Source organism: Scomber japonicus, chromosome 24 (genome assembly GCF_027409825.1).
Source record: "Scomber japonicus isolate fScoJap1 chromosome 24, fScoJap1.pri, whole genome shotgun sequence".
In the NCBI taxonomy this organism is placed as follows: Eukaryota; Metazoa; Chordata; class Actinopteri; order Scombriformes; family Scombridae; genus Scomber; species Scomber japonicus.
In genome coordinates this window covers 10343592-10370416 of record NC_070601.1, presented here as the reverse complement: position 1 = coordinate 10370416, position 26825 = coordinate 10343592, and positions in this window count along the sequence as shown.

Sequence of the window (26825 nt, the reverse complement as noted above, 5' to 3'; positions counted from 1 at the left end):
CTTACTGTGTGGGAGCAACAGATTCGTGGAAGCTGCCACACACACAAATTCACGTGCACATGCAAAAAACCCGCCACGACTCAATTCACTTTTCAAACCTGTTGTTAAATTGTTATTATTCTTTATCTTTTCTTGTTGTGTGCTCCTCGGCATGTTGGCACACATGCCCCTGTTCTGTAAAACAAGGATGAGTGGTTTTGTCACATTGTAAAGTCATCAGAAGGTGGGCGAAGCAGCAGGGCTCCATGGCTGACTTCCATGTCTTACTCAGTTCCACCGGCTTGTTATGACTCTAACAGTCACATCCTACACACTCACCCCATGGGGAGAGATGTAGAAAAGCAGAGATGGAGAAAAACAGAATGAGAAATTTCGAGGTTTGGATACACTACTGGGGGAAAGAGTAACATATACAAACGTGAGATGGTGATGGAAATGGATCTGGTGTGCATGTGAAGTTTTTGACCTTCCAAAGAGTTGATGACAGATGAGTGATAGATTAGGCTAATGCATGCCTGAGACTTCACTATGAAAGGTCAGGGTTCACTACCTTTTCAACTAAACCTTTTACCTTTCCTGAGGTAACTGACACCACTATTAAGTTAATGTGCTCTCATCAGAAAAAGCCTTTAAACAAAATGATTACAGTCCATTTCAATGCAAAATCAAAGCAGTCTAAAGTTGCTACAAGCTGCTTGAACAATGGAGCGCTCCATCAATTGGCAATAAAATGAAACATCCTTTATTACACCATTGTAGCGGCCAACACATTTTCAGCTAATGGCCAGCTATAAAATGTTTTATACATCTATGCTTTAAATTGCCTGCCGGCGTCAAGTGTTGAATGAAACCATTTAGCCTTTTGCACGGAACCAAGTATGGCGTGGCAGCCATGTATAACCATTTATTGCTGTATAAAACATGTTTTTAGCTCTCATGGTAGTTAATAGTGGTGTAGTGGTGACTGTGGTATTGCTAACAGGTAAACAGTGTCTCGCTGCAGTCATTCTAAACGCTGTAGTTATTTCAGCTTTTATGGAAGCCGCTGCAGCATCTGAACTATGGATAGCTTTGCTTTGAATTTGAATATATTGATGGAAATTAAACAGCTCAAAATTGATGCATAAAAATCAATTGGCCTCATTTGGCACAAGTGAGTGTTCCAAGTCCAGTTCACCAAACGTCCTTGACTGCACACACCTGTCCTTAATTGCTCATTTCATCCTGATGACTCTCACCTGTTCATGAGGAGAGGAGATTGGATCATTTGAATAATCAATGCCTCCAGGGTGCTACATATATAGCTCCCTTCCCCCCTCCATCCATTTGCCAAAATGCCACCCAAGAGTTAAAAGAACTTCACACTGTGAAAGATTGAATTCTGTTGCTGGATATCAGTAAACAAAAACATCAGAGTGTATTTATTTCATTAAGTGCCCACCCCCCCTTTCATGGACAAAGGCACAACTAATATGATAGGGCTGGACTTCTCTTCAATTTCTTTTCATAAGAGAAAATGAAAAATATGAAAATGTTTTTGAGTGTTAAGTTGATTCGTAATGGTTTATGGAAGACATGTCAGGTCAGAAAGTGGGGGAAAATCTAAACTGTACACTTGATTCTGAGGACTTCTTGCAACATGAAACAGGTGTACATGTTCATCTGGCAGTATTAAACAGTATACAAAACTCTCACCCAAACTATTTAAGTGTAGGTTCTACAAGGATACAGTATTTCTAAGCTACCTTATTTCCAAGGTTCAGTTGCTAAAAAAAAAGAAAAGAAGGTAATGCACTTAAGTTTGAACAGAAGGAGCTGGTTCACCATAAGAGACGGGGCTGTTGGGCAACACCCACAGAAAAGCCTTGACTCATCACTGAGCTGATATCCACATGTGGCTTAATGGTGTGATGTTTAGCAGGCAACTAAGTCAGTTAATTAGCAAGTCTACGCATCATAAACCCCAGTCTGGTGGTTGCTTTTGTCGCGACCTTCACACTGGAAACCGCCACATCCTTCAAGAAGATGTAATTATGCAAGGACAGAATTATGCCCTTGAACACTGGCTGTATCAAACCTCTAAAACACCATCTGGTTTTAAAGCAATCTCTCAGTTGAGGACAGGGACAGCAAAATATTGAGCAAATTGAAATTGCATTCACTGTCTTGTGAGGATAGTCGCTGATTCATGAAATAGGTTAATAAAACTGGAAACAATTGCAAACTACATTCATAGACACAGTCAGAATGAGGCCAGTGAAAATCTGCTGAGCCTCGTGACACAGCTCTGAGGGACCATATCTCATAAAACACAACTGCTGTAGCAAGGAGTCATCAAAATGTGCTGCTTGATGCTTTGATGGGTTTTCTCAGCTTGACATAGGATGTGAAGCTGATGCGAATGTCTGTGAGTTGCTTAATTGAAGTTATGTCAGCAAGTCTGAAAGAATTGTGTGTTTGTGTGTCTGCTTAATTAAAGTTAGTGGACAAAGGAAGTGGAGCTGCTTGAGCAATCTTGGTATTTTAAAATGAAATAATACAACATTTAGCTAAATTGCTCAGATGTAAAATGCTACTTTGTAAATGCTTTTTGGACACAATGTGTTTTATGTGTATAAATGAAGACACAATACTTTAAAAGATAATAAAATAACCCCCAAATGCTTCACTGTGCAGTTTTTCTGTTTCTCCAGATGTTCTCCTGACTTTCTCTAGGGGGCAGTATGGTTTCATCTCTTTTGCTGGAGCTGCCTCATGGCCTGTAGCTGCTCTCACATTACAGTCTCTGACACTAAGCCTCAGCAGACGGCTCCTTCCAGAGCTGGGCCCTGCTGTTTATGCCAAATGCCAGAGTTAAGCAACTAACATCTAGATTACAGTGCAGATTTTTTGAAAATATCCATGAAGCTAAAAAAACCCAAAACAAAACAATCCTCAATAAAACCCAAACACAGATTTCAGAGACTCCATTAATATGATGCTTTCAGTCCTGGAACAGTGAACCACTTGGCCATCTTTCTCTGTTTTTGATTTCGTATTTGTTCCTGTAACCCAGAGCAGATTAAATATGCCAAAATGGCATCTTTCCTTGCCAGGTCTCTCGGTCATTTGATGTTCCTCCACTGGATCTGCCGGCAGGTGAATACAGCTGCTGTTTTCCTGGACCTTCATCCTGCACAGCACCCAGAGGTGGATAGAGTAGCCAAAAATTGTACTCAAGTGAAAGTACTGTTACTTCAGAATAATATGACTCAAGTAAAAGTAAAAAGTCATCCAAATAATTACTTGAGAGTAAAAAAGTACTTGGTGAAAAATCTACTCAAGTACCGAGGAACTGTTGAATAACATCTGATTTATTTGTTAACACAAGCATTCAATCAGACAAAAATACAAAATAACCATCTTCAGGCAAATTAGAGTTCATCCAATCAATAAAATAATAAATTCATTACCAAATAGCTTAAATTAAAATAATCAAAGTAAATTCAATATAAAATAAAATCAATAAAATAATAAATAAATTAAGCACAAGTAACACAAATTTCCAAACCTTTGTACTTTTTCACCAGGCTCTGCAGGCTCATGAACTGTGTGTGTGTGTGTGTGTGTGTGTGTGTGTGTGTGTGACAAAACACTGCATAATCTAGCTTCTGTTTTGCACTTTTTGTAAGGTAAACATGCTTTCAATATGAGGCCAGGGGTGTTCCTTGCATCCGTTTCTCTTTTTTGTTTGCTACGACTGTAAATTGTAAAGCTAACCCGTCCCGCTGCTGAGTATGGTCACGTGACGAGACTGCGCGGCTACGTACAGTATGATTGGTGAAACACAGTCATGTGGTAGAGCCTTTGGCGGAAGTATCTCATTAGTAACATTAAAATGAGGCGTACGTGGGGGAGAAGAAAAGTAACGAGCTCAATGTAGCCTAATGTAGCGGAGTAAGAGTACAGTTTCTTCTTCACAAATCTACTCAAGTAAAAGTAAAAAAGTATAGTGATTTAAAAACTACTCCTAGAGGCAGAAGTTAAAGCCACAGTCTGTGCAGGCGAAGTCAACCACCGACATGAGACGAATTAAATATTTAAATTTCAATTACATTTAGTACTTGTAGTGCTTTTTCTTGGCAAAGGTGCTTTATGATCATTGTGCAAGTGACCATTTAACCATCTCTATAAAGCATAGAGAATGCATGAATGCTCAATGCAATGCAGCCAAAACACTTGAATGTTATTTACAGCAGGTCTGTTTATAGTAAATTTGGGATGAAGTGTTTCCCACTCTCTTCCAAGTTCCAAGTCCTCTTCATGTCAGACAAATTTGAAACATGCGAGAAAAATGTACAGTTTGAAGCATTTCTCACGTTGCAATCAACCAAATATTATAGTTAGCATGTGAGATAGTTAGCAAGTTTGAAATAAACAGTGACAGAGAGAAAAGGAGGGAGAGGTTTGGGGGGGAGGGGGGAGGGTGGAGGTGGAGGTGGTGGGGGCTGACAGAGAAAGACAGGCCTATGCTCTGTCCACAGTTCCCCAGTGCCTCTTCCGAGAAATGGACAGAGAAGAGAGGGAGGGGGCTGTGTGTGTGTGTGTGTGTGTGTGTGTGTGTGTGTGTGTGTGTGGAGAAGTGGGACTAAGCTGACACATGGACAATGTCAAGATATGCAAGCTGTAAGCCCTAAAAGTGTCTGCAACACAGGATCAATGGAAAGAAAAAAGCAAGCAAAGCAAAATTTGTGCTGTCAGTCAGAAGTGATAATGAACCAATGACTGATTTTGCTAATGTTAATCAGATTTCATACAGTAGCTAATGCTGTTGAATGCTATTGATAACTGAGCTGATGACTGTGGTAAACTTAATAGTGTTTATACCATGATGTGCTCCATTTAATCTTCATTGCTTCTAGTGAGTGTGTGATGTTGTTCTGATAGCTTTTACATACACAAACTACTAGCTTTGTGGTCATTCTACTGAATTGTATTGCATATCTGTAGCTATGTTGATTTGATCTGGACTGACATGTACTGTTGAAACTTGCTCTACTTGTGTATCTATACACAATAGATACAGCTGACTTTTGAACATTGATTCCATATGTATGTAGGCTTGCTGCCACATTCCTAATAAATAAAAGAAGTGGAGATAATCCATTTCTTGGTTTGACGTCAGCTGTTGGTAAGTTGAAACTTACACCCATGGTTCTCAGTTCCCACATCAGCAACAACACTATTAAAAAAACATGACTTTCCTTCAAATGCAGGTGTAAAAAGGCCAAAATATGTCCCAGTAATTTCCCGAAATATGCCCACAGTTCTTGCATAAGATGAGCTCAGTGGTAGTATTTTTGGTTTATCTGACAGTGGCAACCCACAAGTCGTACTAAAGCCTAATCATACTGGAAACTTATTTTCATTTCAGCAAATATTTCCTACGTGAAGTCCTCACATTCCTATAACCGCGATGACTTAATTCAAAACTGAATTATGAAAATATATTGTCAGTGAGACTCCAATGCACATTATAAAAGGATCACTCTGCAGAGCAAATGCACATTTTACAACTCTTGCGCAACACCTGTACAAATCTAATTTAAAATGATTACTCTATTGAGAATAATTGTAGTTTCTGTGCTTTGTGTGGTGTATTGGTTGAGTCTATGGGGAAACATTTTGTCTCCCTTTGGGGTATTCATAATTTTACTGGCAGCACGAAATATCCTGTGCTGCACAACACCTGTAAGCTGTCGATGTGAAGTTAACATTTCTACACTTGTGCGCCCACGCACTCATGCACAGATGTTTATTAACTTTTACTCTGTACGGGATCCATATGTGCAAATGTGTTGTGGTAGTGCGGACGTGTCAGGCGCTGATCAGAGGGGACATGTGGCTGGATTTACTCGTATATTGACATTCAAGTATGTGTGTTTTTCAATGTCAGTCACCTCGCTTTTGTGTTTTCATAATGTGCACCTCGTTCAGTGTCCATCTGTTGCTCTCGCTGGTGAAAAACACCACCGACCACGCTGATTATTTCGCCCCTCACTCTGTACGTCTGTCGAAACTGCGAGCCCGCAATAGTGAATTATCCCACCATTGCCCGCCTGCTTTCCAAAAGGGCAGATTTTGTTATGTAACAAAGCCAAGAGCATCATGGAAAACCTATTGCTGTTCCCAGTCCTGTTCCTAATCCTCCCTGCAGTTGGCCTTAAGCCCCTTTAGCCCCGTTGACAGCAGTCAGCCAGGGGTTGTCATTAGGATGAAAGCTGGGGGACTCACCTGGTTACACAGCTGTCTGTTAGGGAGAAGGCATGATTACAGAGCGGAGCCGGTCCTCCCACCTTCGCTAGTGTGGACCAACACGCTTTTCAAGGAGACCGAATGAACCTGAGATGAGAGGGCTGGGTCAGCTGGGCCACAGTTATTGTTGTTGTTTGCTGATGTTGTTGCTTTTTGGGCAATGATTGCAACTTTTCAACAGGTGTTACCTGCACTGTTTGAGCTTCCTTTTATGGGCTTTTGCTGCTTTGCTATTTCAGAACACAGCATTATGTATCAGTGAACACTGGACTTGAACCTGAGGTGTTTCATCTTAGACCTCAGATGTCTTCCCAGCCTCTCAGCCTCCTAGGTTTGCATTGAATCTCTAGCAGACTGACACTGAGATCGCTTGACCTCTGTTCTTCGTGCTCTGAAGAGAATTTGCTTACAGCAAAGTTGGAGCAGTCAGAGTCCACTGAGTTCAAAGTAGTTGTAAAAAAAATGAGCTTCCAGAAGAAAAGAAACCTCTAAACTCTGCTTGCAAACCTCAGATATTACATAAAAATGCATCAGACATCTGCTGTCTTGAGTGCAGCGCGGTTATCCATTGTGGTTCACTTTAAAAAACCCAAAAGCTGAATAACACAAGCTTCATTAGTAATGGCAGGTGAAAAAATATGTCAAATCAAATACGTTTGTGGTGTTGTTGTTGCTTAAGAAAAACATTTTGTAATTTTGCAAGCCCAATTAAGTAGGAAGTCAAACGTTTCCTTGTAATACATTGTATATTCAACTGTTTATTCTTTTAACACAAAAGGAGATCAGGGTTGTTTGAATGAAATACCATAGCTGAACATACAAGGAAAAGACCATCACTTACGGTCACAGTATTGGACGCTGACTAACAAGTGATTTCTGGGAAGTGCAAAGCAAAACATCACAATTGTAAACATGGAGCTTTCCACTTAATAAAACACATAAGCTTTCTGTGTTAAATGGAACTGCAACATCAATATTCAAGATTGGTTTCTGATGAAAGTCACAAAACACAGGCCTCTCAGCTGATTGGTAACACAACAAGGTCACTGTCTGATTTGGAAATGGCAAACAGGCCTACATCAGTGAAGGCAGAGTGGGTCGTCCACTCATCTGAGGGTCAGAAGTTTTTTTTCAACAATATTTTTATTGCATTTTCACATACAGACATAAGTGAAACATGATCACTGAGTTACATTTCTCATAAAAAATGACATTATATTTCACATGTTCCATATAGTTACAAAAGTTAATTAACACAGACAAATAAATAAAATAAAATAAAAATAAAAGTTAGTAGTAAGTGCATTAAGTTTGGGATACTAATAGATAAGTTTGTTAAAACAATTACATCATCAGCGTATAGGGTCATTTGATGTTCCTGTCCCCCCCAACTGGATGCCCGACAGGCCTGTCTGTGTTCTTATTGCTATGGCCAGGGGCTCTATGGCCAACATGAGGGTCAGTGGTTTGATCCTCAACTCCTCCTGTCTCCATGTTGAAGTGTCCTTGTATGGAACCCCAAATATCTCCAGTTGATTGCACCGGCATCCTGTGTGGTAACTTGCCACCATCAGTGTGCGTGTGTGTGTTTGTGTGTGTGAGTCTGTGTGAGAGAGAGAATGGGTGAGTGAACACCAGAAACATGGTAAAACGCTTTGTATATAAGCACTATATAAATGCAGCCATTTACCATTTTTACAATTTAAACACACGGCTGGTCATAAAATCTTCATCCCAAAGGAGCACAATACACACAGGGGTACATCCTGAATATAAGAGTTATTTGGCACGTGGACGAGAGCGATTTGGCGCTTTTACCTCTGTTGACGTGGGCAGGCGCTGTTGAGAAGGGTCCCCGTGGCCCCATGGGAAAATCCTCTTGACGTCAAACAGCGATCCAAGCCCACAGATAGTGTTTTCATACGAGCTGCCTGGGTTTGAGTTACAGTAAAGAAGGGGAAATTGCAACCACAGATTTAAGAGGAGAGGAGCTTGAACTTCAGCCTGGAAGCTGCTCTCCATTTCCCTCTTTTCTCCTCCATCAGATCAGAGCCCATTGCCCTTGCTTATACCTACATAGAGAATAACCCTCACTGTCCTTTTCTCATGCTCTGTGCTCTTTTTGTCCCTTTTTTTAAAGGCTCAGTTCTAACTGTGTTAGTGTTGGTCTTTTTTTATCTGCACATGTTGCTCTTACTTGGACGGGCTTTTTATTTTCTCCCATTTTCACCTCATGTCTACCTCTTTTTGTTTAACCTGTTGCTGCCCTGTCTTTTGCAAATGTTTCTCCTCTGCCTTTCCATCTTCTAAACCATTGCCCTGGTTTTCCTTCATGTTATAACTCGATTGAATCTAATTTAATTATTTTTCTTTCTTTGAAAAGCACTACAAAAAAGTGTTTTTGCCTAAAAAAACAAAAACAATAAAAAAAATGCTTTTGACATAAATTTCAGTTGATTAACTGGAAGGCATACTAAGCATGATATGTCAGTTACTGTTAACACAACATTCAAAGTTGGCCGCACTTCCCTAGTTTGAAACCCAGAGTGAACTGAGAGCTTGAGAGAGAGAGAGTGGTCGAGCGAGCTAGAGAGTGAATGAAGAAAGGGAGCGATAGTGTCAAGAACAAAGCACTGAAATCAGATAAATGAAACATTATTTTCTGAAAGTTTCATGATGGTTACGTTATGCCCATACATCCACACAAACCTGCAGGAAGCATTGCCAGATTTTGTGTGAATGCAGTTAAGGGCATGCTGCTTTACGTGTGTGTTTGTGCAGCAGTCAAACACTCAAGCAATGTGTCCTGTTTGTTATGCTACAAGTCCTGACTTTACATCCTGGGCAATGTAACTGACTGGGGGCTACACACCCACTGGCCAAAGGTTGACACTGAGAAACATCCAAAACATTGCAAAGCAAGAACATTTGAAAGTACAGGCAGTGGTAGGGTCTCTGTGGATACATACACCGCCACATACTTATAATGGGTCATAAGTGATGATTGAGAGGGAGTATTTTTGTATAAGTCTATACATTGTTTTTTTAATGAAAATTCTGCATAGTATGTCTTTAATTTGGCCCTTTCCCTCTCCACTCCCCCCAGCTCCTTGCTTCCCTCCAGGTGGATATATTCTAAAGGTGGCATATCCAAGCGGTGACAACTCCAGGTGTTTCTGCTGAGATGTGGCGGTGAAGCATCCACGGAGCTTGAGTCGGCAGAGGGTGTGAAGCAGTGGCCAGCTGTTACCTCCCCTCCCTCTCTGTCCCTCTTGCAAAAACACAGGCATAAATACAGATGTGGATGCACAAACACACACACATACAGATGCGCATGTGCACGCTAACATACACTTATGTATGAGCGCACTTACGCTAGATTAATACACACATGAATGATTGTGCTCGTGTTTGTGTGTATTTATGACTTCCGCAGTGCAAATGTTTGATTACAGATTGTACAACAGAGGCAACCACAAATAGATGGTTTTTGTGTGTTAGTGGGTCTGCAGAGTACAGTATTTAAACTACAGTCATGACTAAAAGATGAGGTTCAACCACATCTAATAATGGTCCACGGATGGTGCGGATCATCACTTTCTTCACTTTAAACCTGCAGCGCCCTACTTTCAAAACTGAAGCCTTGATGTGTACCGGTCATAAAACAACACTGAGGTTCAAACAGCAGGAAGAAGACTAAGTAACAGTTTGTTAGTATGATGCAGCTTTGGGATAAACACAGGGGAGAATTGACTGATACCAGTGTTTTTTTAACCATTTACCCTATTTCCTCAAATAAAAGACAATTAAAAGCCAAGTCTCTGATAATGACCGCGGGTGTGGTCGACAGAAACAAATAAAGTCCAGCCCCAAAAACAACTCCCGGTGCCTGTTACATGATGAGCATGCCAGTTAAGCATAAATAGTAGTAACATGGAAGTAACTCCAGTTTTATGAGTACATGTGTAGCCTTCTAACTCACTGTCACAGAGAGAGGAGGGGGCAGGGATGCAATATGGTTTAAATACAGAAATAACATATTTCAATAATAATCACAGCAGTAACAATACATGAGTATGGGTAACAAGGGTATCTTGGCTAAGCTGTGGAGCATACATCTATGAGCATGGTGCATTTATGCTAAAGCTAAATGGTGCAGTGCCAAAACGGGTGGAATTTAGATGCTACAATTATTGTTCCACATGTCAGATTAAATGGATTACCATTAAAGAGGCTTCATACTAAAATATGATATGATAAAATATATAATATAAGCAAGAAAGAAGCAGTCAAATGATCATTCCTGCAATACACAAGTCCAAAAGTTTAGCCAGATTATCTCAACCTCTTTTATTTGGGAATAAAACTAAAACAGCAAAATTGAAATGTTAGGGATAATCACTAGGTATTACCATGCCTAGTGATTATCCCTTATTATCAAGATTGAAGCAGGAAGTTGGTCTGTAAATTTGGTTGTGTTACAGTTTTACCATTCCCTTTCGTTTGGCTGAGCTCAGTGGCTTGTTTGAAATCTGTATGACTGCAATGATGGCATGTGTCCAGGTCAGAGTTATGTTTATAATAAATCTAAACATGTTGAATGTGTTTTCTTCCTCGTAGAACATTTGAAAAGTCATATATCTGAAGAGTGTCATCCACGTTGTTGTATATTTAGAAAGGTTGAGTCCTGGTGCACGTGCATAAAAGAAACAAAACAGGGACTCACTTCCAACACCACATGGAAAATGCATTATAAGATTAAAAAACCACCTACACAACGTACTTTGAACTTGAAGTGTCATATTTGCGACTGACCAACAATTATTACTGATCTCTCCTTATTGAACTGACTGTCAAACACATATTGAATAGTTATTGATTTTGTTGTTTCAGTGTTTTTCAGTGCAATCCATCCACTCATCACAATATAGGTAATTAATACTTTTAATCTACAGCAGTCATCTAATTGGCAGGTTTTTAATAGCACTGATGAAATTCCACCTCGAGTCAACACAAAGCTCTTTTCAGGCCCAAACCATATTGCATGTAGAGCTCCTATGGTTAATGCAAAACCAATAAATCCTCCACTGTCTTTAGCACAGATCGCTCACTCAACCTCTCACGTTTCACAATTGATTCTTTTATTCTTTTTGCACTCTGCACTCCCACAATGAAACTCAACTGTGGACAGCTAAGAGCATGGCCATCTGTAACAACAAATAGCAGAAGTCTGCGTTCTGCCAGTTGCCCATTTTCTTGCTGACGTGTGCTTGTTTTCTCTCTCGTCCGCTTCTTCTCAGTTCGTTGAAATTTAGTTGCCCGCCGTTTATTTTACAGCACTTTGCCAGGAATGTGCGTAGGGGTGGGGATTGGGGGGGGGGGGGGGGGGGGGGGGGGGGGGGGGGGGGGGGGGGGCTGGGGGGGGGGCTGGGGCACGCACCAAAAATTGCCATTGAATTCAGCAAAATAACATTTGGCTTCTTTACCAAAGGGGATGGGAGGGGCAAGGTGAAGGCTTGACAAAGGTAATTTGCAATGAGGTTTAAATTTCATCTGCAAAATCTCCATTCTGTGTGCATGTGTGCAGTGGGGGAGGGGGTCAAGTAATGGCCAAAAAGGTGAGCACAGGCCAAAATAAACACACCTTTTTACAATAGACCCCCTTACTAGTGCTGGCTGGCAGGGGAAACTGCTGGTATAGCAGAGGCTCAGGAAGTGCTTCTCATGTGTCGCGGGGGGTTAATTGTGTTTTGATGTTATCTTAGAAACAAGACCCCCCATAAACCCCTTCAACGTTCCCCTAAAGCCCCATAGACTGCTGCTACACACCTGGACAAACACAACAATATGAAATTATGAATTACGACTGGATACACACAGCAGAGTAGCTTGTAACTGTGTCCATACTCTATCCAAGTCATGAGCATTATACCCAAGGCCACACATTACGCAGAGTTCTTTCAATGGACATACCAAATATCTTCTGTTTGTACAAAATCAGCGTTTAGCAGATTCTTCTTTTTATTTCCACATCCACAGCTCTACCTGGACCTGTGCCGCCTGTCAGCGGGAATGTGCTCCAGTCATAATGATGGCCTCTGTGTGTGGCGTGTTAAGACAGCCGGTGAAAGGGGAAATTGCTGCTCTTGCACCTTGCATTCTTGGGCCCGGCGGCCTGGCCGCTGCTTTCTGCGGCTCCCTAGGTCGGAAGCTCACCCTCAACAATGACTGCTGCCGGCCCGGTTGTGTGTGGTGGGGGAATTTCAGACGAACAGAGTATCATTCTGAGAGGAAAGAACCTTGTGTGCAAAGTCAGTGGGCAGGGTTTGATGACTGGTAAATTATTCAGAGGAATAATTTATTTGAGGTAGCTGCTAGCTATTATAATCAATGTGGTATTAAACAAGTTCTTCAACCTGTTCAGCATAACTTTTTATTGCTTCTGGAAATATGTGACAAGCAGGAGTTTAGGAATATGAATATTAAAATGCACTCAGGAAATGATTGCCTATATGACTAATCATTTAGTCTGTAAAAATGCACACACAACACACAATTCAAGGCGACATTTTCAAAAAACATTATTTTGTCTGAATGACAACCTAAGCCCCAAAGATTTTCTTTTTACACTGATTTAAAACAGACAAGAGCAGCAAATCCTCCTAACTGATTAATTGACTCTCATGTTGAAAACACTGCTTACAAGTTCCCCTTGCATGCAGATGTTGCGTTATTTGAAGTGCTTGCATGCATGGTCTCAAACCATATTTACATGCATTAGCACTGCATGTGAACGCAAGTTTTATATGTTGTCTCTCTTCAGCAGATTCAGATGTCCATAGCACGACATGAAATCCTCCTTGCTTTGTTTCAGCTATGATTTATTGATTGTTGAAAGTTGCAAAGTTAAAAAGGCCATCCTCTGTATCAGGAGAGAGCCATAACTCAGGTCATCATTCTCCTTCTTGGAAAGACTTCCCTTTGCCAAGATTAAATATCTGGCTTGGACAGCATGGAGATGTGCTCTGTGTGTGTGTGTGTGTGTGTGTGTGTGTAACAACCTGACCACAAGCCAACTATCTGTTAGCTTCAGTGCGCATCTCAGAGATTGTGAGACGCCTGCTAAATGTACAGTTAAGTGAGATACACCACAAAGATCTCTGGAGCAGCAGAGAGAAATTAATCACAGATGAATTAAATGTGAAAAACCCCTTTTGGAGCGGATCGCTTCATCACTGACGTCGACTGCGCTCGTACTTGCCTGGTCAAGCAGACGTCAGTCCTTGGCCTCGCTCTGTCTTATTTATTCTTGTTTTATACCAATGTGTGGTTTCTATGCCTAGTTGTCCTCTTTGGCCCATATAGCCGCTCCATCTGTTTTCATTCCTTTGCACCACGTCTGTCACACACACACAAACGCCCACACACATACAGCTATACTTGTTAGGACATTGCATTGACTTCCATTCATTGTGGGCAGCCTAACGCAGGCCTTAACCCTAACCTTAACCATAACCAATTCATGCCTAACCCTAATAGAAAACTATTGTCAATTCACAATCTACCTCTAACCTTAGCCTGGACCTCAGAACTTTGCCTTATCAGGACTGGGTTTTGGTCCTCACAAGGACTACTAGCCCTCAAGAGGTTGGTGTTTATATTGGACAACTAGAGAATGAAAAGTTAACAAAAATGCGCACACACACACACAGACACACACACTTACAATGATTTATGGTGAGAGGCCTGACGCTGGGGTTTCTCATTGAGTGCTGACGTCGACTGGTGTGTGATTCCCATTGCTACCTCTGCCCATTTATCATGAGTAGCAGTACAATTACATAACTCTGTTTACACACAGGGGATGAGCAGCGGTTTTATATCGGAGCCTGAATTCCAGTAGGGGACGGTAGCGAAACGAAATAGTTTGGAAGACGCCGAAACATGCAGGCGCTGTGATGTCACATTTATGCTTACTTGCGTACGCACACGCCCGTGCATAAAATACACACGTGCTTTCCACCCAGAAGCATGCACACACACACACAAACATCACACATTCTCTTGAAAACATTGACAAATACACAAAAATACACTGCTCACACTGTGTGTGAACTTATGAGTCACTTAATCTTGTGTCTTCAAGGTCGACCCCCATTCATTATGCCATGAAATGAGACAGTTTAATGTGCAGGTACACCTTTTTGACATCCCAAACGGAGGATGAGTGATGGTGTCTCAGGTCTGCACATGGGCTTTGGCAAACCATGCATGTGCCTGGACAGACAAGGCTATCCTTTTTTGTATTTTTGCATGTGTGCCAGTGTGAAATTCATGGATATGTGTGTGTGTGTGTGCCACCAGACTTGTTTTCCAGCACGGGCCTCATCAGACTCTCTCTGACTATTTTCCTTACCTCCCTTACTTGGGTAATTGATTGGCTTTACACAGTAATTATCTAAGCATGCGATCTCTGGGACTCGCTGTGTTTTGATGGCTATCGTGTGGGCCGCTGACTGAGGGGAGGATTACCGACGCTACTCACGAGAAGACATTCATTACGGGAAGAGAGAGCAGAGCCAAGTGAGTTACGAAGTCATTTAACTCTGTCTCTCCCTCATGGTAGTAACTTGTCTCTTCCATCTGTTGTGCTTTCTTTAATGACATATCTTCAGTGTTTTTCCTAAACGAGAGTTTATACCCTTGCGCACTCAGGATCCACTGGGGACACATTTTAGTTACTTTTTCCAAATACCTCGCATAATTTGAAGCATGAGAAAGGATGAGGAGTTCTGCCCAGTGCTATATCTTGCACAGCAAAACATATCTATCATAACAAGTCAATAAATGTGTTGTTTTATAATAGTCCTTTTTTTCAAATAACTTAAAAACCCACAATTAAGTATAATTTCCACAATTTAAAAGAAAACAACTTTGTTTAAATGTATCAACACTTGCCAAACCCTACTGAAGCATGTGAATTGCCTCATTCCAGGTACAACAAGGGTGAATATTACCTAGCTTAATGACAATGTGCTGGAACAATAAGAGAGAAATTCAAACAGCATTCAGTCTTATGGTGCCCAGCAGCCTACCAGAGGTCACTTCCCTCTTCTTGGTATGTGTGAGGGTAATAAAGCCAAACTGAGAGTAACTGTCAGTGGGAGCTGCTGGCCCCTAATTAACTAAACCAGTGTTGCGTTAAGGCCTCAACAGGCTCGTCGAGTGCCGAAAAGCTGAACAAACATACTCCTACACAGTGCAGGGATACATTCCTATTTTATTAATTGAATAAAAAGTGTGTAAGAGCGGAGCTGCGTCAGCGAGAGATTTTCTTTTCATAACTCAGACATTTTTGTTTGATCGCCTGCAAAAAAAAAGTACTGATTGCTGATATGTTTGCACGAAAAGCAGCCCTCAGCCATCTCTGTTGCTGGCCAGTCTCAAGCAGGGGTCAAGCTGTTTCAGGTAAATATGTCGCAGAGATATACTTAAGCACTGATTATGTAACCACAACCCTGAGGCATTGGACACTTTAGGAACAGAGAGAGAGGAGAGGAATGTGAAGCTCGCTGCCAGACCATTAGACACATGGGAGAAGGACGCTGAAGCTTCACGTGTCAGAAGATGAGCTGAGCAGCTACTTTGTGTCCACTTCATGTCCATTTCAGTCTTACCAGATGTGATTTAAAGTTCCTGCCACCTGTCACTGTCTATATTTGATGCATGGTCATGTACTTTGGGTTGTCACTTTAATACAAACGCCACACAGCATACAACCTTGTTTGTTCCATTAGATGATATATTTTAGGGTATTTCTTTGCAAATTCAAATTATATTTTGCTTTTTACAAGCAGTATTTTTTTTAATCAACTGGAGGATCTGCTGTATTCAAACTATATGACTAAACAGGAGCTACTTCCTTAAAAACTGCCCATTACATAAGAAGGAACCATGTCTCAAATGGCCTACTAGAGTGTTTGCTGTTGACCCTGGCAAAACATCCATCACCAGGGATACTAAGCCAAAAGGGTAAGCTGTCATCACTCCTGCCCACTTAGCCTCTATCTGAACGAGCACTTGGCTTCATAAATCTTTAACTTCCATCTAACCCCAAATATTGTATTTTTCAAGTTTTCCAGGTCGGTTTGGTTTTCGAAGAAACTGCTCGATTGGTATCAAAACTTCATCAGTCATCGCCAAGTTGTAAATTATGATTGTCACAGTGACGTAGTGTTTAAAATGTTTTTACTAAAATACAAAAAATATGTTTTATAAAGTACACCAAGGCAATCCAGGTCATAGTCTTGAATTGCTCAATAGTTTCCATTAAATCTGCAATAACTATACTAAGACAGTTTTATACTTTAGAAGAATTGGGATGAATATCTGCTATAGAACCCAATCATCAGACAATAACACAAATACTTAGCATACATATACAACTTCAAAAATGCCAATTTTTTAAATGTTCAACACCAATACGGCAACTATGGTATAGATAAGGTTAGGCAAAAGATTGTCGTTGGGGTCTGTAATGGTAAGGAAACTCTGGTCTCCCAGGTGATTTCACTACCCTGACCTCCACACCCTTATCTTACCATATACTGTGAAAAACATTAGTACTGGATGTTGGCACTGGATATAAATTATGAGCTGTGGAATTAAACAATATCCATCTAAGTGGTAAGGACGCTAGGCTAATATATCTTGAGATATCTTGCAGCAGCAGAGTTGGAGAATACAATAAAAAATGTAATAAATATCTGCACCAGTGTTTTCAGTTCTGAGCATTTAAAAGCATTGCTCTTTTTAATATGGACACATGGCTTAACACTGACAGATATTTCCACTAACCCAGCTGACTGTGACAATAGGGAGAGGAAAAGGATGAAATTGTTAAAAGACTCAACTCTCTTGACTCAGTCCAACAAATCACATCCTTTCTAGGTTTTTGCACATATTTTCACATACATCCCACCCGATGATATAGAACAATGAAAGTTGTTAACCAGGCACCCAACAGTTTTTCTGGTAGGTCATTACTTTTATGATCTGGGTATTTACCACGGGAAATGTCACAGTGCTTTTAAGACGTACTTTTTTTTGTGACTCAGGACCAGCCTTGCATGCATCATTACGTCACAAGTTGCTCCTAGTGATGCTAACTGCCCTGCTGTTCACCTTTGGGTGCCTCGACAATGAAAACAACATTACGGCAAGCATTCAACCGTGACCTGTTACCGAATTAATGATGGTGACTCGCTATCTCCCTGTTTAGTGTGACGTATGTGGATTGGTGTGTAACAGAGTAGTAAGCTTTTATTTTATCGTGGCATATGAAGTCACATCTTCTCACACACACACATTGTGTATTGTGTGCCCAACCCCTGCTGTGGCTCCCAGCTGTTTATGAGACCATTTCCCAGGGAAAGTCAGAATGCTAATGGAGTCACCTAACCACTCTACCCTTTGGAGAGAACTAGAGCAAGAGATGGAGAGATAAAGAGGGGGAGAGAGAGTGAGTTTTATAGCGGATACTCCAAGATTTCTTGAAGTAATTAAGAGCTGCAGCTACTATCAAAAGCATATTTCCAGCTTTACAGTGCTTAGAGAGAGTTTATGAGAAAAACTAAAATGTAAGACTGACCATGCTTTTCAAAGCAGCACTTTGCAATGTAGTAAAACAAGAAGAGTAAAACAACTACTTTAGATGGTGCCTTACACAGAATAAAACATACTTTCAGTAATCTTGTCCAAGATTCATATAACCTTTCAGTTCATAAGAAGCACTATTAATGCCCTAAAAATAGCTAAATATGGTATTCTTTGAGGAAAACAGAGAAAAGGGGAAGTCCTCCTTAAAGTAGTCATTGTGCCAACTTTCCAAGTGACACACTTGTGTCTACTCATAATCATCTCTGAACACCAGAAAGAGGGAAATTTCTCCTCTCCCTGAAGTGTTATGACCATCCAACCACAACTTCCCCTCTGATATCACCAGTGACGCCAAGTCATCACACCTGCTCATCACTCCTCGTTTCCAAGGGAAGTATTGGGCAGAGTTTGGAAACTGCTAGGAACCGGAAAGAGCCTTTTTGATGTTGATGATGAAGTTTTTTTAAAGACTTTGTGGCTCATCAGGAAACAAAAGGGGAAGCAATGCAGTGTGATTCAACTCCCTGGTCAACAATAGAGAGTAGTCCCACTCTTCCAGTCATTGTTTCACAATTTCCAGAGGTGGATGTGTGGAGAAACACCCTCTAGTTTCCTAGTGACCACATATACTGTAAGTCATGTCCAGTTGAGCAAATCTCTGCAATAGAGAAGTTTGTTCAAATGATGAAATAGCAAATAAAAATCACCACTTCACCTTATCAGACATTTTTGTATAGTGAGGTTAAATGATTAACAGTGTGGATATAAATGTAAAAGTAACTGACTAATCAAATGTCTTTCAACACTGGTTCCAAAACATTATCCACTGATTTACCTGTTTTAACAGTAGTATGATTGTTGGCAAGTTTTGGCTTCATGTTATAGGAAAGCTTAATGCAGTAAGGGGCTCTCTGACTAAAATGAGTGATGGGCTCCATCTCAAGAATGTACTAATAATGCAGGTATTGCCTATCATGAGGTTCAGTTACCTTGTGTAAGTTGGGGTAGAAATTTGTGATGACCATAATATCTGACTTTATCCTACAATTGTGCTTGCAGCCTAAATTGTGAAACTTATTCCATTATTAAACATATTCCATCAATTACAACTCGGTAATGTGCACGTGTATGCACAGGCCTAAATGTACATACACAGATGCCCACAAACCAAGAATCCGACCACCGTTTTCTTTGCTGCTGAGAGCTGGGGGCATTTAGTCCGTAACACACTTCCTTCTGTGTATTTTCTTTGAGTGCTGTTTGAAATAAACCCATCATGTTCATGAATGTGAATAGAAAGTTCTCCTTTCATGAACTGAGAGTCTGAGATAACTGGAGTCATATGGGCACGCCTGTTTCTTGCCAGCAGAACTGGGAGGGTAACCAGTCCAGTGTCTGCCACAGATTTCCATTAGATCTCCACCATATACAGGCAATCATAATAGTGGTCCATTAGTTTTCCAAATTTAGGCCTTGTTAAAATCAACTGTGAAAATTAAAACCAGGACCTATGGGGACAATATTAAAAAGCTGTGAGTCAAAAATGTTCACTTAATGACTGCTTGATGCAGCCTCATCATTATGCTGTTGTCTTTTTCCCCTTTTACTATTGTATATGTTTTTAATTTGTATGAAAATATCATAAACTGATAATTTACTGCAGGTTTTAAAATGCAGCTAACCATCAAAAGGTCACTAGATGTGTACTAGATATTAGAGTATGTAACCCTAATCCTGACCCCCGTTTACCCTCGGTAGAGGTCAAAACTCCAGCAACACTTGTAGTATAGGGAGCAACTTTATTGTCAGCCTAACGTGTTTTGGCTTGTGTTCTTCATGGGTCATCTCTTCAAACTATTTCCTATGGAAATAGATGAACTCTGCTTCACCTCTACCTCATTTTAGATTTGATATATTTTGACCATGAAAGACATACGCATGTCAGTAAACCTCAGAGTTGAGTTGGAAGAATTGACAGAGACAGATTAAAAAAATAATTTTCTGTAAAACTGAAGTCAAAGGTTAGACAATGCGCAATAATCAGGGGTGTTGTTGGAAGTGGACACTTTCCAGCTCTTAGACTGCTCCCTGTGTTGACATACAGAGTTCATGATTCCACGAGTTGCGGTCCAAAAAGTTTGGATGGGACATTTAATATCATGCACTGACACTGTGAGTATTACTATAAACCTTGTGAAGTTATGAAGATTTGCTACTTGAGCTGTAATTTTCAATCCAAAATGAGGCCTCATTTGAAACCTCAACAAGTTAGTGTCACATAGTAAGGCGAGAGCTTCCTGAAATCATCTAAAATGTCTCAACATTTCCAGAAGACTTTGAGGATGTACAGAACAGCCTTGAATCACTCCATATATGGGGCAATATTAGCTTTGCAGTTATTATTATCCTGACTGACAGACAAATTGACCCATGCCTTTGGCTGGGCACCTCAGTAAAAACCTGAAAGCCAACATCTTGACACGAGAAGGATGCCGGGAAAGGAAATGGCTCTCCAAACCTTTGAAAAAAATCTATAGAAAGAGGTTCTTTTGCTCACGTTTTTCTGAGTGCTGGAAGCTGGATGATCAGGAGGGTTGCAGAGACGCTGGAATGCAGAGTTTCTGGACTGAGAATGGAGGTTGGCAGAGAAATCCCTCCTTTGCTCCAGCAGACAATCCTCTAAAGTCACAATTTCAATACAAAGGCAGCAAGTATAATGGTACATTGGAAGATACAAGAGAAATGGATACACTGCAAGGACTTTAAACATGAGGGGAACATTATCTAGTAGTTTGGATTAATCACCTTACTGACCCTTTTATTGCCAAGGTTTATGTTATCTTAATTGCTAATGTAACATTAGCCACTCTTTGCTTGGGAATCAGTGTCAAAAACAATGCAGCCACTCTGCTTTGACTGCATTCTTTCAATTAGTGGCTGGACTTATGTGTCAGATTTGTTGAGGTTATTCTTCCATTACAGCCTTTCCAGAACTTTCCATTACAATCTGAAGGAGGGGAAATGTGCAGACTCAGCATTCAAGGGGCGCAGGACAGTGAAAAGAGAGGGAAAGCTTGCACCTTCCCTAAAGATCCATCTCTCTTTCTTTCAGTCTCTCTTTCCTCCTTGACAACGCACACATTGCACAGCACATATGGGAGGCCCCTGACAGGAATATGAGTTTCAAAAGAAGAAAAAAAAGAGCTGATGCACAGACTTACAGGAACAAGGACTGCTCTGTGTAGCCCATTCATTCATGGCAGGTACCTCTGTCTGCAGCCAAACATCAAATGAGAAGAATGCACTCACTAGTAAAGCATCATCTTGAAAAAAAACCTACCCCTAATGTGTCTTGTTAGTTGTCCTAATTTACTGTATTCCTTTCCACTGTCTCAAACAGTTCTCCGTAAAGTGTAGATCCAAACTTAATTTCTTTTTATAGAGCGGAAAATATTTACTAAGGTTTTAATGATTCTCCCGGAATCTGTTTGTGAGGAAAATAACACAAAAAAGAATTCCCCTAGGATAGATGGATGGATGGATGGATGGAAAAAACTGAAGAGGAGAAGAGAGGTGAGGAGCTCCGCCCAGAGACCCATATTCAGTCCAGAATGATAGAATGTGACAGCAAACAAAACCTCCGCCGCCATCAAGAGGATGGAGACGGAGGAATGGGCAGAGAAAAAGACAGATGAGATGAAAGAGGGGAGACAGGCATGAATGAATGTGATACAAACAAAGGGTAGCACATGGCCAAAGTCGAGGCACAGAGGGGGTGGGAGTGAGCTAGACGTCCTGGCTGAGAGTTGAGTTATGGGGCCGATGGCGGGGCCGATGGATGGATGGCTTTCTCGGCTTCTTGTAAATGGGACAAAGCAGGAAACACACAGTGAAGCAGCCCTATATTTTCCTCTGAGAGACTATTGGGATCAAAGGTGAGGCCTGGTATAGTTTAAGTGAATTGGCAGAAATTGACTGAGCTTTGACAACTAAACAGCTGTTTGTGAGCAAAGGTCAAAAGGTCACAGACAGGTGAATGCCTGCACAAACCCAGATCAAAGAAAGGTCCTCTAGAGTTCATGGTCATTTGAGTACTGCTCATCAACAAGGCAGGCGTCCATGACACAACAACGTGCCAGGGCCTTTTCTTTCTTCTTCCCCTTTGTCGATGCGACGGGTTTGATCCTCTGAATATAACCTCATTTAAGCTTCACTGCACTCAGCCGTGAATGACTCAGTGAGAGACTGAATGAATGAATGTGCTTTGAAGCACCAAAAGAGGACAAATTTGTATTCCCACATGTCCAGAGACACCTCACATCCCAGCTGACAGACAATAAGCACCGATCAATGAGGGGACACAACAAAGACCATCTCTGTTTACTATCCGCTGTCAAACAGTGGACACATGGGACTTCTAGCTGCTAATTAGCACAGGAGATGTACTCTGCTGTGTTTTAATTTCGACTTCTCTCCAGTAGCCCTGTGGAGACTTTCCGCTCTAAATACCCAAGAATTGCATCCACATGGACTGTGGAGGAATTGTCGGTTTTGCAAGGTATTTGCTCACAGACCTCTGAGCCTCTGTGTGTAATGACTGAAAGCACAACCGACACTGAAAACCTGACAAAAGCATTAACAGCATGTGCCTGTGTTCAAGTTTGTAATGTCTTTGTATATATTTGCACATGTGCGCATACATCTCCTATGTATTTATACTGTTTATGTTTTCATGCCCACCAAACTTTGTGTACACACATTTGGACTGGCACCAGTGTGTCTATACATCTTTTATTTACATATATTGTCACACTAATTAGAATTTGATATCAATTAAGATTAAGGCTGATTTTAACCCTGACTTCAAGCTGTTTGTTGATGCATGAGTAAAAACGCATTCCTAGGGAACCAATCTGACATTTGTAAAATTCTTTGGATCAGCCTGAAGATGCTGGATAATTTTTGAAAGTCTCATCTCACACATTTGATAAAACTTACAGAAAAAAAATCCACATCACTGCCTGGCTTCTGCATTCAATACCAGAAAAGCAAATTCCCATATTCATTGTCAGCTCACTCAGACAGCAACCTCATCATTTGTGGTGGAAAGTATTTACAGTTGCCTAATTTCGATTATAAATTCAGGAATTCATTGTGAAATGATGATTTCCGAACCAGACATTTTTGCTGACTGGCTTTTTCTGTTGCCAGTAAACAAACCCCACAGACTCCTAACATGTCAGAATACTAGTTCAGCTAGCAAAGCAACTGTTTCATTAAAGCCAGATGGCTAGTAGAATAAGCTTGCCTCTACAGCCTGAAATGGTTCATCCCTTCATCCACCTAACACATGACATGAGAGACAAAGAGTGGAAGAGAGAGGGATTTCAGGATCAGAGGGAATCAGAGGAATATGGGCCACTGTTCTACAGGGAGCAATAAAACTAAAAAAGATTAAAGCTGAAGCTTCTTAAAATTAATGATAGAGTGAAGATGCTTTACCTTTGTTTTACCTATCGCTCTACCTTTGTCTTCTTGGTGATCCAAAAACTTGAGTTCGTCTTGAGAATGTGGTTGCAATTATTCACAAATGATCTTTTTTCTTCCCTATTTTTTTTTTCCTGAAGCAGGCAAGAATCTGTGGAACGTGTTGGCTTTCCGCAGCGGCTCAGGTGGACATATTCTGTTCGCCGTCTCTGTTTAATAACACCCAGTTGTATTCAGGGTCACTCATAAAAAGCAGCTTGTATCACTTAGAGATTCATAACACTGTAAAAATGAGGATCTAGAATCAATGCACTGGTTCATGATGTGGTTTAAAGTTGATTTTATTTATTGTATGTTAATAGTTAAAAAAAGTTGGGTTTGGATTTTGGAGCTTTGGATAAATGGTTGAGAGGTAGGTCCAGGATCATCGGCCATGAAACTCCCTGACATCTGACCTACATATACGATAAGGAGGAGGGAGTCATAAAGATAAATTACCCTCTTGATGATACACAGAGTATCACAAAAACATTTTAAAAAGGTGAATTCTTTCCGAATGTGTGTTAGATAAATTATGGAGGTGCCTGGAGGTCATGCTCTTCATGTGATCAAGTCAGCATAAAAAAAAAGAGAAAAATAAAAAAAAAGGAAAATAGAGTCATGGATATTGGAGCCATTCCTCATTACTCTATGGTTTTCATCAAAGTGGGTATCAGACTGCTCTGTTGGAGTGGAAGCACTGCACGTTCAGGATATGTGAGAGCGCTGCGAGAGAGACTTTCTCAACAACTGTTTACTATTTGTGGTGTGGGAATGGATTCTCCATTTCCCCACAACAAAAATTCAGTTTTGAGAGAATGTGCTTGCACGCATAAATCTCAATATTTGATCCCACTGTTGTAATAATTAACTGAAAGAAAGTGCTGATTTTTATCTTCTTTAAATGCTGTTTTATTAAATAGAAACATAAGACTGTCCTGAACTCCTGTCTCTTGGAACTGAAATACAAAAATGCAGTTGTTTACATTTTATTGGAATTCTTCTTCATACGGTAATATTTGACCAAAGAACTTTCAAAATCATACATTTAAACTCTTTATCATGCTAGTAGTGCACACACATTCACGGGATGGCACATTTTAGGAAGTCCACATACTGGAGGTGGGGGTGTCATTTGTTATGTATCATGCACATTACCAGTTCTACATTCATATTCTGTATCTATTGGAATATCTTTGCATGATTTACAGTTTAAAAAAATGATTATTTATCTGGCCCCTCAGTTCAGCCTCTGCCTATAACAGGCTGTTTTAGCTCCTGTCTCTTTAAGGCCCTTCTCCTAAAGAGCCCACTCTGTCCTGATTGGTTAGCTTCCAAAAACTGCCCCTTAGCCAACTTCTGCTACCTCCGGAGGCTACATAAAAATAACAAAAAAACAGTGGTAGCCAGATATGTGAGTGGACAACAACCCGTTACTGTGCATGCACGAACAATCTGATGTGATAATGAGGAGGAAGTAGAGGTAACTTTGCAAACGAAGCATCCATAGCAGGTTGAAGGCCTGGCTTTTGACTTTAAGGGAGCATTTTATATATGTTCATCTCAAATTTTGGATCTTTTAGCATGTTTAGCATAGACATCCAACACAATAACAATGTTAAAGTAACAGAAAGTCACAAAAAGCATATGTCCCCTTTAAGATCAAATCAAACCAGCCTTATATTCTTTCAGAAGTTCCAGACAGAATTACCATGAGTCTTGGTGACAGGAGCATGCTTTTAATAACACTGAACTGACGGGAGATTTCCTCTTGATCTTGAAAATTTGTCTGGAACTCTTGAGTCCTGACTAAAATCCTGTCGTGTATGCTTCCCTTAATATTTCAAATTTATCTTAAAAGCTTATTTGAGCTCCAGTATAAAATCAACATCACATTCAGGGTCATAATATGACACCATACGCAATAACATTCAGACATTGATGTGATTTTAATACTTATGTTTTCTATATTTTTATGCCTTGGCTTATGCATGTATACACATTTCATGAAAGTTTTATTCATAGACAAATGTTAAATCCAGCTGTAGCCATTCTTCAATGAAAACCAGAAACAACAAAAGCTTTGGATCAGATGAAATATGTTGCATATGTTGTGTCTCCTGAGTTGATGCCAAAATTACACGTGTATGCTTTCAATATGTTGATTGTTTTTTTTTTTCTCCCCCCAAACAGTCTATTGTTTTGTCTTGGAATAAAACTGCTGTTTTTTGAGGTTATTTTATTTTGTTTCACTTACTGAAAGCCACATGTTGAAGCTAAAACTTTTTTCGCTCAAGTAATTTAAACTGTTGTACGTCCCATAAATAACACGAAAAAGGTGAGAATTAAGCACCTCGTAGGAGTGTAGGGGGCTTTCAACCCACTGGTGTTGTTTTCTTGCCATTTACAACTCACTCAGGTAATCCCACCAGTCCTCAACAAGTTAACAAACAGCTTCATTAACACTTTATGCAGCAATAAAGCTCATAGTAAATAAACAATAACATATTTGTTGCATCTAAACAGCCAAAAAGGGGCCCCAAGGTTGCAATGGGAGGACTGGGGATACACACACTGCTGAGCTGGTGTGTTTGAGAGCATAAAACTTGGGGGGAAGAGAAGGGGAGGGCTCTGCACGTGCGCGTCTCCCCGTCCAAATAATCACTCCAGCCTGCATCTCAGCTGTAAGTGCTTGGGGGCCCCTGGAAAGGAGGACGGGAGGGGGGCCCTTTATCTAAACAGAAGGCTGAGGGAAACAGGGGGCCCTACGGAGTGTCAAGGACCACGGGAAGTATTCAATCCTGTTGTGACATGCTCACCTCTACCCAAAAAACAAAACCTACCCAGATTCCCCCTGACCTGCTTTTGGCTTCACATATGGACACAGGAGGCCACCAGACAGTGTGCGTGTGTGCGTGTGTGTGTGTGTGTGCACGCAACAGAGGCATACAGAAGGAAGGGGAGGAGAATGAAATAAAAGCAGAAAGACAGACAGGAACAAAAAGGAAAGCTGATAGAGATGTGAAAGAGATAATAGAGATGGAGGAAAAGAAGAAAGGCAGAGCATCAGGGACAGCTGAGATTGTCGTCCAGACGCTAAGATGATGCAGCAGCACTGGTATTCTCTGACACCATACCTTCCTCCGCACGTGTTGCACCAGATACATGGTTCTCATCAAAAGGTGGAAAACTGGCCCTCTGCCATCACTTAGCAAGGTACGTGCCATGTGACTTCATACCCAACAGTCTGATTTTCCCTGCTCCCAACCATCCCACACATGTGTTTCAAACGTGTACATACAGGCGCAGAGACAAAAACAAAGTCATCATATGCATTCTCTCATTTA